General features: G+C 44.4%; 1 protein-coding gene across 2 annotated transcripts in view; it reads left to right on the top strand.

The window, feature by feature from the left end:
- Nucleotides 1–12,764, top strand: part of LOC124802563 (rhophilin-2) — a 492,713-nt gene that overhangs the window by 158,272 nt on the left and 321,677 nt on the right. The gene's annotated exons all lie outside the window — the stretch shown is intronic.

Genomic DNA, 12,764 nt, shown 5'->3' with positions numbered 1-12,764 from the left:
GATTTGCGGTGGAAAACAAATTAGTTCCATCTGTGACCACCAGGTGTAAATCTTGCTCTGCAAACTGTTTGTATGACGGTATGATTCCGCGCTGTCATGTGAGAAGCCGTAGAGCGAACAGAGAAGAGAGACCGTGCGCTATTAGAGAAACTGTTCATGTGAACTGGAGCTATTACAGTAACGCATTGATACAGTATCGCCGGTTGAAAGGTCCGAGGAGAGGCCCGGTGTCATTAAATGACTTAAAGATAATGAAATTGTCAAAAAATGGGAACTTGGTGTGGCACCTTGCTGGCGCCTGGAAGAGGAAAGCGCCCTCCCCTGGTAGAGGCTACTGACGAGGCTACTGACGAGGCTACTGACCGACCATGCAGCAGGTGCCCCGTGTAGCGCTAGTGCTGGTCCAGTATCACGAGAATCGTCCGTTATGTGGTCAACAGTATGGAAAATCGTGTGGTCTATTTTACATTGGTAACCCTACAAGATCCAGACGGTGCAACAACTGAAACCCCTGATACACAGCGACGTTCTGACTTTGCTCTTCAGTTTCTGACACGGATCGAAGATAACGACATGTGACCGGGCAGTGTTCAGTGGAGTGACGAGACACATTTTGCGCTATAGGGTGCAGTGAATACACAGAACTGCCGAATTTGGGGTGCTGTTGAACCGCGTGTTGTGCACGAAGAACCAGTTCACTCCCCGTATGTCACTGTGTGTTGCGGATTCTCAAGCACTTTTATTCCCGGGCCGTTCTTCTTTGAAGAGAATACATCCAGATGGCCTGTCAGGTGTACGTTGACGTTTGCACGTCATCGTCCTTGTACAGTGAGTCAGTCCTGCGTTGGAAGAACGCAACTATGTGGAAACCACTGTTTTCATGCAAGATTGGGCAACACCTCATGCCACTCGCCCAGCGAAAGATATGCGTAATGGAACCTTCCACGAAAGGGTTATGTCCAGAAGATATCAGGGGATCTCTAAAAGAACGGATTTCCTAGGGACACATTCAGTCTCTGCTTGATCTGAAAGTCAGTATACAGGAACACGCTGCGTAGACTCCACAGCAATTGCTGCGAGCAACTGCCGATCACGTCGTTCTACGGATACAGCAACAAATTGTGTAAGCGATGGTTAATAGTAAAATCAGCGTTATGCCTTTCTCACTTGTTTGGCCTGTCATGGCCACATTCCGTATCTAATCGATCACATACGGAAACATTTCTATACGTCTCTTGCAGTCACACCGCCGTAATTGCAAATGGTGGCCGAAATAGGAATTAATTTTTGTAGCATAAATCGGTTCCGCATAACCCCATTAGCACATCTACCTAGTTTCGCTGTCACACACACACACGCACACACACACACACACACACACACACACACTCACAGTCCGGGAAAACATTGTACAGATATCATACTTTTTTTTTTCTCCATGTGTATTGTATACCGCTGCAGCGTAGTTCGGCAGTTTGCCGATAGTTAGCGCTAGTCGCAAACATGGCGAGTTCAGGTGCGGAGCGAGCTTTCTGTGTGTTGGAGTTCGACAAAAACAAGTGTGCTACAGCTGTTCAACGGATGTTTAGAACCAAGTACGGTAAGAAGCCACCAAAAAGGAAGGCTATTTACGACTGGCACAACAAATTCCTTACGACGGGTTGCTTATGCCCGGCAAAGGAATGCGGGCGTTCCAGTATCAGTGAACTGAATGTGGAGCGCGTACCAGAGACGTTCGATTACCGTATTGACGTCTGCTGGATCACTCATGTTTCACATATCGAATGTTTGTAAGAACAACTTTCAGGGTTTCTCTTCAAAATGGAATATGTATGACATCTGTACAATGTCCTTGTGCAATAAATAATTGAAAGTATTTCCAGACTTTTTGTATAGGCCAGCTTTGTAGGTTTAACGTTATAAACATAGACACGTGGGAAAACTAGCTTTTGTTAAAATGAAAGTTTCAGGTAATAACTAACATGAAACCTGTACGTAGACCAGCCTGTAAATGTCTAACGCTGTCGAAAGTTACCTGTATATTTATTTACAAACAATTACGCCAAAATAATGAGAGAAGGCTCTTGTGTACATTGTCGCCGTTACAAATACTTTCAGTAGGCTGTGCCTCATTTTTCTATCGAAAGACAGGTACAGGTAATGTACCTCAGCAGGGAGTGGCTAGGGGATTCGCTTCAGACGTTGTTGGTTTTTCCGTATTGCATTTCTTGCGTCTCCTGCAGGAAGGCTACGTCCCACACCCGCTGGGCAACGCTCCGTTGAGAACGATGCAAACACTTCGGCACGGAGGCAGAGGATCGCACATTACTGCGACGAGGCTTTTAAATCCCAGACTACTTTCGCGCAATACGCTAAGGCACTCTTTGAGAGCCGCTTTAGCGTTTAGCTGAAGGAGATAGTTAATCCAAGGTGTTAATACACTGGGTAAGCACTAGGTTACGTCCTGCAAGAAGTTGGCCTGGCGGCATTGTCCCATCCTGCCTAAGACGTCACTTCAGAGTATTGGAAGAGCAATACTTGTTTGTCTAGATCCTTAACCCTTCGAGTCCCAAAAAATGTGAAAGAAGAATAATTTTGAAATTTTTGACAAATTTAACCTTTATCGTCATCGTAAGCAACGGATACACCAAAAAATTGTCAAAAAGTAAACGACGGAATGTTTTATGCAGATAGTTTCCATTTGGAACCACTGTGGCAGTTACCTAGCTCATGTCGTTTTCTGTGGAAGCAAACTCAGAAACACATCCACTGGAGATCAGATAGCAGCGACATTTAGTCCGATCTCCTTAGAAAGGTTATGCGCAGCTGTTAATTTGTACGATGTAAACCATCTTATTTGTGAGTTTATCAAGGCAGGCTCATCATCACTTTCACCATCACCGTGAACTGCATTTGAATGAGTAGCTTAGGACCTGGCAAAGGTGTTGAGGTTCCTGATGTACCTGCCTGGTGGAGAACATTCAAAGGGTCACATTTTGATTCACATATTGTTCAAATGTGTGTGAAATCTTATGGCACTTAACTGCTAAGGTCATCAGCTCCTAAGCTTACACACTACTTAACATAAATTAACCTGAGGACAAAAACACACACACACACACACACACACCAGGGAGGACTCGAACCTCCGCCGGGGTCAGCCGCATAGTCCATGACTGCAGCGCCAAAGACCGCTCGGCTAATCCCGCGCGGCTGATTCACTTCTCTCTGAATCCAAATCACCAGGAATTTCTTCTTCTAAAAGACGGACGTTTAGATGATAGTTGATTCTCGAAACTTCCATGAACACACAATGCCTAAACCAAATCATAGTCCTAAATAACGTGCCAAAAATGGGCCTAAAATTTAATGAATTTTGCACCCAATAACAAAATTAATTATAGAAGTACATACAGCCCCAGTGGTTTCCTGCCGAAACCATTCGTAAAAGCAGTAGTCACACAAGTTTAGATGATGGATCATTGGGACATGCAGTCTACAGGAAACGTACTCACACCGACTTGTACTTACAAGCTAATAGTTGTCACCATTCGGCTCAGCGTGAAGGGGTACTTCGTACCTTGGTACACAGGGCACATATCGTTTCTGACGCTGAGACTTTGCCAGCTGAGCTGTCCCATCTTGAAGTTACATTTCGTCAAAATGGTTACATTGATAGACAGATTGAACGTGCGTTGCGCTGTCGACCAACTGTACATCAGGTGATTGATGATAATTCTGAGTCAACACCTAAGTCTACTGCCTTCTTGCCTTACGTAGGAAACACGTCCAATAAGATCGGTCGTATTTTACGGAAATACGATGTGAAATGTGTTTTCCGACCTCTATCTAAAATTAGAGCACTTTTGAGTTCCGTTAAGGATGATCTTGGACTGCGTAAGGCGGGTGTATATCGTGTCCCTTGTAGCTGCGGCATGGCATATATTGGTCAAACTATCAGGACCGTGGAGGACAGATGTACTGAGCATAAACGGCACACACGATTACAGCAGCCAAATAGATCTGCTATTGCCGAACATTGCTTGGATACTGGTCACCCCATGTTATATAATAACCCCGAGATATTGGCATGCACGTCCAGCTATTGGGACAGTGTGATTCGGGAGGCAGTTGAGATTAAATTAGCGAGCAACCTTGTTAACAGGGATGGAGGTTTCTGTTTAAACTCTGTTTGGAATCCGGCTCTCTCCCTTGTCAAGAAACAGAGGGACAGACTCAATGCTACCTCACCTGCGAATTCATAGTCTCACTATCGATAGCTCTGACTTTGGCCATCTTTGGTGGCACTAGTGTTCAGTGTGTGTGTGTTATCTTTCCTGCTTGGGTCCGAGAACCGCGGTATTAAATTTGCATGTACACCGCCTGTCCGTTGCAGTTTGCCTTGAAAATGGCGGGGTGTTCTCCCGCCGAAATATCGGCGGTCGCTGAAAGTGTTACCTGGCTGAATTCCCGGAAGTTATTTGAAAGTTGTATACGCCAGGAGAAACTCAGGTCTCAAGTTTAGACATGTTTTCTTTCGCTGTCAATGAACACAAAATGATGACTACGCAAAAACCACACAAGTACATTATATAACAAAAATTTGCACACACACATCTCCTACAATCATGTAGCAACCACTACGCGACAACTGATGTTTCGAAAGCTGTAAGCGTGCACTGCCTTGCGCTACATTCGTAGAAATACGTCGCTGTACCGCTTGGAGTCTGTTTGCAATAACATCGGCGATATCATGTGAAATGCACTGGTACTAAACAATTAATAAAATGGTTTGAGGCAAAACCCACTGGGGCTGAAGGGGCTAATGTAGACTTCGTAAAACCATAGCCACTGCTTATCATTCAAATAGGTCCTCGGATCTCACCAGTAACAAACCATCCCCACCTCCCCCAGTTTTCTAAATAATCGACCTGTCATGTGCAGAATAGCTTCAAACGTCTGACTACTTTACAGATGAGTTAACGTGTTAATGTTTGATGTCAACCAAATTTGACATCATACCTCCTGAACTACGTGTCTAAAATAGTTTTACAGATCCGTTCATTGGTACGAGGGGCGTTTGAAAGGTCCGTGCAAAGTCCGAGAGATGGCACCACCGGCGCGTATTGAGATCATGTTTAGTTAGTAGCATCTTTGTAAAGAGTGCGCACCAAGTTTCAGCCATATTGGTGTATTTCTTGGTGCTTGACATTCGTGTCGGTCAAGGAAGTCGAATGATTGTCAAAAAATGGACGAAAAAGAATTTCGTTTGGTGATTAAACATTACTTTCTGAAAGGCAAAACGCCTCATAAGAGTAAAGGGAAACTTGATAAACATTACGATGGCTCTGCACCTTCAATTAGAACAATTTATAAGTGGTTTAAAAATTTTCGGAGTGGCCATATGGGCACAAGTGATGCTGCACTTTCTGGACGCCCTGTGGAGGTTACGACTCCAGAAATCATTGATAAAATCTGTGAAATGATGATGGATGGCAGAACAGTTACGGTGCGTGAGATTGCTAGTGCTGTGGGCATCTCGAATGAACGGGTACATAATATTTTACATAAGCATTAGGCATGAGAAAGCTATCGCAAGATAGGCTCCGCGACTGCTCACGCTTGACCAAAAACGGAATTGTGTGAAGTGTTGCAATGATGGTTTGCAGCTGTTCTGGAAGAATCCGCAGGACTTTAAGCGTCGTTTCGTCACTGTGGACGAAACACTGATACATTACTATACTCCTGAGACCAAACAAGTCTAAACAATGGGTTACCAAGGGAGAATGTGTACAAAAAAAGGCGAAGGCCAGTCCTTCGGCCGGAAATGTTAGGGCGACTGTCTTTTGGGATTCGCAAAGGATAATCCCCATCGACTACATGGAAAAGTCTAAAACTATTACAGGTGCATATTATTCATCGTTATTGGACCGTTTGAAAACAGAGCTGCAAGAAAAACGCCGGCGATTGGACCGCAAAAAAAGTCCTTGTCCATCACGACAATACACCACCACGCACCTCAGCAATTGTGATCGCAAAATTATTGGAAATAGTGTTCCAACTTGTTTCTCATCCCCCTATTCTCCAGACTTGGCTCCCTTGGACTACTATTTGTTCCCCAATTTGAAGAAATGGCTGGCGGACAAAGATTTTATTCAAATGAGGAGGTGATTGCAGCACTAACAGCTATTTTGCAGACTTGGATAATTCCTGTTATTCGGATGGGATCAACAAATTAGAACAACATTGGAAGAATTGTGTAAGTTTGAAAGGAGACTGTCGAAAAATAAGAAAGGTTTACCGCAAACACGGAAGTAGTTTTTATTTTTGCACGGACTTTTAAAACACTCCTCGTATATGTGAAAAGTGCAAAATTGTTTGAAAGTAGTTGGTAGTAAAAAGGTATTAAATTGGTATTAAATTGAAACATGATGCAATACTATATTTTTGTTGCATGAACAGCGAAAATATAGTAAGCAATAAACCTTTTTCCTTTGATTATTTTATGGAGGAGGGGAGGGGGGAGTATTTGCGGGTGGCAAGAAACTTAACACGTAAATTTTCCCAACTTTTTCGCGTTAAGTGCTCTTTTACTCAAGTAAAGGATTGGTATAATATAGGTAATTTCAGCGCTGCGAGTTACGCTGCTCAACGTACACGCACGCGCAAACAGTTCCTAACTTTAGTCCTTTCGGTACCAAGGCAACTTCCAGAAAGTGCGTTACCAAGGGGGTTGATTCTTTACACTCACCCTAAAAAATAAAGCATTCATTAATCGTTCTTGACTTACATTAACATACCTTCCAAAGATGTACTGATGTGCAGGGTCCAGAACCTGAAAAATATCTTTTAGCACAATCTTCGCAATACCAACGCAGTTTCAATAAGGTGTACTATCGACTTTACATCCATCACAAAAAATTTAAGAAATGCAAATTTCGTTCACTATTGTTCACTTTCAATCTCAACATATTTTGTAAAAAGAGGTTGATATGTAAGGAGGGCTCCGAAAGTGGTAACAGTGATTACCAAATTGGTGAAAGTTACGCCTACTGATAACTTAAATTTTTGGGTTCAGTTTAACTGAAAAATTTCAGACATGTATGCAATCTGGTAGAAGAATTCATTAAAAAACATTATTCTTTCAAGATTTTAAAACATTGACTAGTGGTAGGTTAATACGTATGTTATTGTGTTAAAGATTTAGACACGAGGATATATCTCGTAATGAGTAATTACAGGCGCAATTTAAATTTTTAATTTTGGTCAGTAATTATTTGTAGTGAAAATCAAATTTTTGTTGCCCATGCAAACTGGTAGATACGAAACATACAATTGAAACGAGGTAACCCTTGTCATTTAGTGATATAGATTCAGATGGACACCATTCCAGTCCTACCACGATAAATTCATTGCGGTATCATTGTCCGAACCAAAGTTCTACGCATGGAAGTGAGACGCGTTGAATGGTTAGACACAAAGACCGCCGGTGTACTAAGTACATCAGCGTTAGAACATCTATTAATAATTACTATAGCCGGCCGAAGTGGCCGTGCGGTTAAAGGCGCTGCAGTCTGGAACCGCAAGACCGCTACGGTCGCAGGTTCGAATCCTGCCTCGGGCATGGATGTTTGTGATGTCCTTAGGTTAGTTAGGTTTAACTAGTTCTAAGTTCTAGGGGACTAATGACCTCAGCAGTTGAGTCCCATAGTGCTCAGAGCCATTTTGAATAATTACTATATGTTTGTGCTTGTGCCTTCCAACTTCTGTGACGTATTTGTTACCTAAAAGTACACTACTGGCCATTAAAATTGCTACACCACAAAGATGACGTACTACAGACGCGAAATATAACAGACCGGAAGAAGATGCTGTGATATGCAAATTATTAGCTTTTCACAGCATACACCCAAGGTTGGCGCCGGTGGCGACACCTACAACGTGCTGATATGAGGAAAGTTTCCAACCGATTCCTCATACACAAACAGCAGGTGACAAGCGTTGCCTGGTGAAACGTTGTTGTGATGCCTCGTGTAAGGAGGAGAAATGCGTACCATCACGTTTCCGACTTTGATAAAGGTCGGGTTGTAGCCTATCGCGATTGCGGTTTATCGTATAGCGACATTGCTGCTCGCATTGGTCGAGATCCAACGACTGTTAGCAGAATATGGAATCGGTGGGTTCAGGAGGGTAATACGGAACTCCGTGCTGGATCCCAAGGGGCTCGTATCACTAGCAGTCGAGATGACAGGCATCTTACCCTCATGGCTGTAAAGGATCGTGCAGCCACGTCTCGATCCCTGAGTCAACAGATGGGGACGTTTGCAAGACAACAACCATCTGGGCGAACATTTCGACATTTGCATTTGTTCGCATTGACGGCACTTTGAACAGTGGACGCTACATTTCAGATGTGTTACGACCCGTGGCTCTACCCTTCATTCGATCCCTGCGAAACCCTACATTTCAGCAGGATAATGCACGACCGCATGATGCAAGTCCTGTACGGGGCTTTCTGGATGCAGAAAATGTTCGACTGCTGCCCTGGCCAGCACATTCTCCAGATCTCTCACCAATTGAAAACGTCTGGTCAATGGTGGCCGAGCAACTGGCTCGTCACAATACGCCAGTCACTACTCCTGATGAACTGTGGTATCGTGTTGAAACTGCATGGGCAACTGTATCTGTACACGGCATCCAAGCTCTGTTTGACTCAATGTCCAGGCATATCAAGGCCGTTATTATGGCCAGAGGTGGTTGTTCTGGGTACTGATGTCTCAGGATCTATGGACCCAAATTGCGTGCAAATGTAATCACGTGCCAGTGCTAGTGTAATATATTTGTCCAATGAATACCCGTTTATCATCTGCATTTCCTCTTGGTGTGGGAATTTTAATGGCCAGTAGTGTATCTGAGACACTTGAGTTCGTAAAAAAACCTGACGACAACGTTTGGAGCAACACATTCCAGCTTGGCGAAGGGAGGGAGCAAGAGGGGGGCGGGAGGTGGAGGAGGTGGAGGAAGAGGAGGAGGGAAGGACAATGGTTTTTAACGTTCCGTTTATGGCGGTGTAGTGAACTGATGCAGAGCTCAGCGTGGAAATTCCTCGTCTCATTCAAAGGAACCATCCCGATATTTGCCTTAAGCGATTAGTGGCGTCTCGTCGAGGACGTAAGTACCAGCCTTGGGAAGTATGTACTGTATAAATAGGAATGTCAGTCCTAACTTACGTGTGAGGTACGTCGTAGGTGGTAAGATCGTTCGTGACCAGAATACGAAAGGCAGTTCTTACAGACTGCCCAACAGCGCACGATCTGTTAAGAGTGGAGTTTCCTGTGCTCTGAACCCACACACGGAGCCTGGCTGCGGTATAGAGGCGACCAGCGGATAAACTCAGGCCACAAGTCAGATGCAGGAGTCAGCTGCTAGCTCGCAGCCCATCAAGATGCAGTACAGGTGGAAGCACACGGGGCAATTCGTGCACGCTTGTAGAATAGAGCAGGGAGAGAAGTGGGTCATAAAGTAGGAGAAGCTAGTGTGTGCGAAGAGTGCAAGGTCTTGGCACTGCACTGGATGTAACTCGTCTCAAGATCTCAGCACAGATGTAACTGCGGCTACCAGAATAGGCGCTAGGTATCATGCGCAGACTCGCTTGTCGCCTCACCACACCGGTTGAGGCTTATAGGCGCACTGCACATAGTTATTGAACCCGTACACAATACTAAATAAAATAGGGAATGTTCGTGTCATAGTGTACTACTACAATTCTTGTTGTTGTTGTTGTTGTTGCAGTGCCGAACCAGGAAACATTTGAGGCATTTGCGCCTGTACTGTAGTGGTTTCTATCAAGTCTAGGTTTACTTCTAGCGGAGATCGAACAAGTTCTACAACACAAAGAAAACACTACATTACTTTATTAAAATTTGAGCAGTCTAAAATACTTAGTTTGGGGACAACCCATGTCCACAGGAACATCAGTGAATTTCTTACTGTCGCTGGGCCCGATAACTTACCGCGTGACACGATATACGGGGTGATAAAAATGTCAGTATAAATTTGAAAACATAAAAAACCACGGAATAATGTAGACAGAGGTAAAAACTGACACACATGTTTGGAATGACATGGGGTTTTATTAGAACAAAAAAATCAAAGTTCACAATATGTCCGACAGATAGCGCTGGACAGCAAAACGTCAGTAACTGCTACCGTGACGGGTGAGAGGCACGCCGATATGTTACAGAATCGCATCATCAGCCACCCTGGCTGATAAACACCTGCTGGAACGTACGATGTTCATGTAGGGTCGCGCTCCACCCCATATTGCTAGATGCGTGAAACATCTCTTGCGCGCGTCGTTTGGTGGTGATCGTGTCTCATCCGCCACTTTCGTCATGCTTGGCCTTCCAGGTCCCCAGACCTCAGTCCGCGCGATTATTGGCTTTGGGGTTACCTGAAGTCGCAAGTGTATCGACTTCGGACATGCTTTACAGTGCTGTGCACAACATTATTCCTCGACTACAGCTATTGTTAAGGAATGATGGACGTATTGAGCATTTCCTGTAAAGAACATCATCTTTGCTTTGTCTTACTTTATGCTACTTATTGCTATTCTGATCAGATGAAGCGCCATCTGTCGGACAGTTTTGAACTTTTGTATTTTTTTGGTTCTAATAAAACCCCCATGTCATTCCAAGCATGTGTCAATTTGTACCCCTCTATCTACATTATTCCATGATTTATTCAGTTTTCAAATTTATTCTGACTTTTTGATCACCCTGTGGAATGATAGTCTCACCTCGGTGCTCATTCAAAACTCCCGTATGGACGACATAGTAACAAGCATACTTGGCGTAAAGAAACAACTGGAAGATTTGAAAGCAAATGAACAGCCAGGTTCGGATGGAATCCCAGTTCGATTTTACAATAAGTATTCCACGGCATTGCCCCCTCACTTAGCTTACATTTATTGCGAATCTCTCGCCCAGCACAGTCTCTAGCGACTAGAAAATGGCGCAGGTGATGCCAGCGTAGGAGAAGGGTAAAAGAACTTACCCTCAAAATTACAGATAAATTTCACTAACTTCGGTTTGCTGCACACTCCTTGAACATATTCTCAGTTCGAATATAATAAACTTTCATGAGACTGAGAAGCTTACGTGCACGAATCAGCGTGGTTTTAGGAAGCATCGCTCACGCGAAACTCAAAATGGTTCAAATGGCTCTGAGCACTATGGGACTTAACATCTAAGGTCATCTGTCCCCCTAGACGTTGAACTACTTCAACCTAACTAAGGCAAGGACATCACACACATCCATGCCCGAGGCAGGATTCGAACCTGCGACCGTAGCGGTCGCGCGGTTCCAGACTGAAGCGCCTAGAACCGCTCGGTCACACCGGCCGGCCGCAAAGCTTGCCCCCCCCCCCCCCCTCTTTTTCTCGCATAATAAACTGCGAACTATGGATGAAGGGGAACAGGCAGATTGCATATTTCTAGATTCTCGAAAAGCATTTTACACTGTGCCCCACTGCAGGCTGTTAACGAAGGTACGAGCATATGGTATATGTTCAAAGATATGTGAGTGGGTCGAAGACAGTATGGTAGGACCGTCGTTGTTCTACACACACACACACACACACACACACACACACACACACACACACACACACACACACACAATTTCCAGTTAGTGTGATGAATGGCAGCTAGCGCTAAATATGAAAAAATGTAAGTTACTGCGAATGAGTAGGAAGAACAAACCTGTAGTGTTCGGATATTGTGTTGCGAGAAGATATAGGGGAAGAGCGGAGCGTTCCGTCACGGGATCGTCTAGTAAGCGATATGAAGAAAAAAAAGAAAAAACTCTTCCAATGGCAGATACTACAAGATATGCGTTGTGTATGACGGAAAAGGTTGCTGTTGAAGTTCCGAGAACGTACCTTCCAGGAAGTGTTGGACAGGTTATTACTTCCTCCCACAGGTATTTCCCGAAATGACCATAACGAAAACACACGGAAGTTTATCTATAGTTTCCTTCCTGGCACAGAGAATGGGGAAAACGTTAGAGATACCAGCGGTACCATCCCCCACACATCGTAAGGGGGCTTGTGGATCACAGACGAAAATGTGGGTGTAAAGAGAGGCAGATGTACTGTGATGGGCGGGGACGAACACACTAAGTCTCTGGAAACGACGAGGCTAGCCTGTCTTTGGAAAAGCCCTCTTTCCCTAGCAGGTATCAGAGATGACGAAACGCGCTGCGGTTATGCGGATCACGTCTCTGGACCGGCCTGGTGGCAGACGAGATGGCTTGATTTCAGGGATCAGGCGAGGGGAAAACCACAAGAAAACTAGTATGCGGCTTGCGATTCATACGATATTTCTCCTTGGTCGCCCTTGTGTTCCAGCAGCTTGCTTCAGGTCCAGTTACGGAGGTTGCCAATCTCGGTGATACGTGGTGCTTCCGAAACTTGAGGATCAGTTCATGTCAGTGCTGTTAATTCCAAAAAATTTAAAAAAATAAAAATAAAATAAAATGGTCGTCAGGAACCAGTGACTAGTAGGTTATGAAGTAAAGGAGACGGCGCTGTGGTTAAGCTCCTGGGTCAGTGGGGGTTCAGATCAGTCTGGTCCGCCTTATAAAAGTTTCCCGGGAGTTTCTTGTGATTCCGGTCTGACTCTTTGGAAAGGGCCACAATCGAGTTCCGTGCACATCGTTCCAGAGTTCTGTTTTAAAGGTGGAAGTTTGATTGTATCTGAATT

The sequence above is a fragment of the Schistocerca piceifrons genome, chromosome 6 (assembly GCF_021461385.2).
Source record: "Schistocerca piceifrons isolate TAMUIC-IGC-003096 chromosome 6, iqSchPice1.1, whole genome shotgun sequence".
NCBI lineage: Eukaryota > Metazoa > Arthropoda > Insecta > Orthoptera > Acrididae > Schistocerca > Schistocerca piceifrons.
Note: the sequence above shows the minus strand (reverse complement) of the source record. Positions and strands in the feature narration are given on the sequence as shown.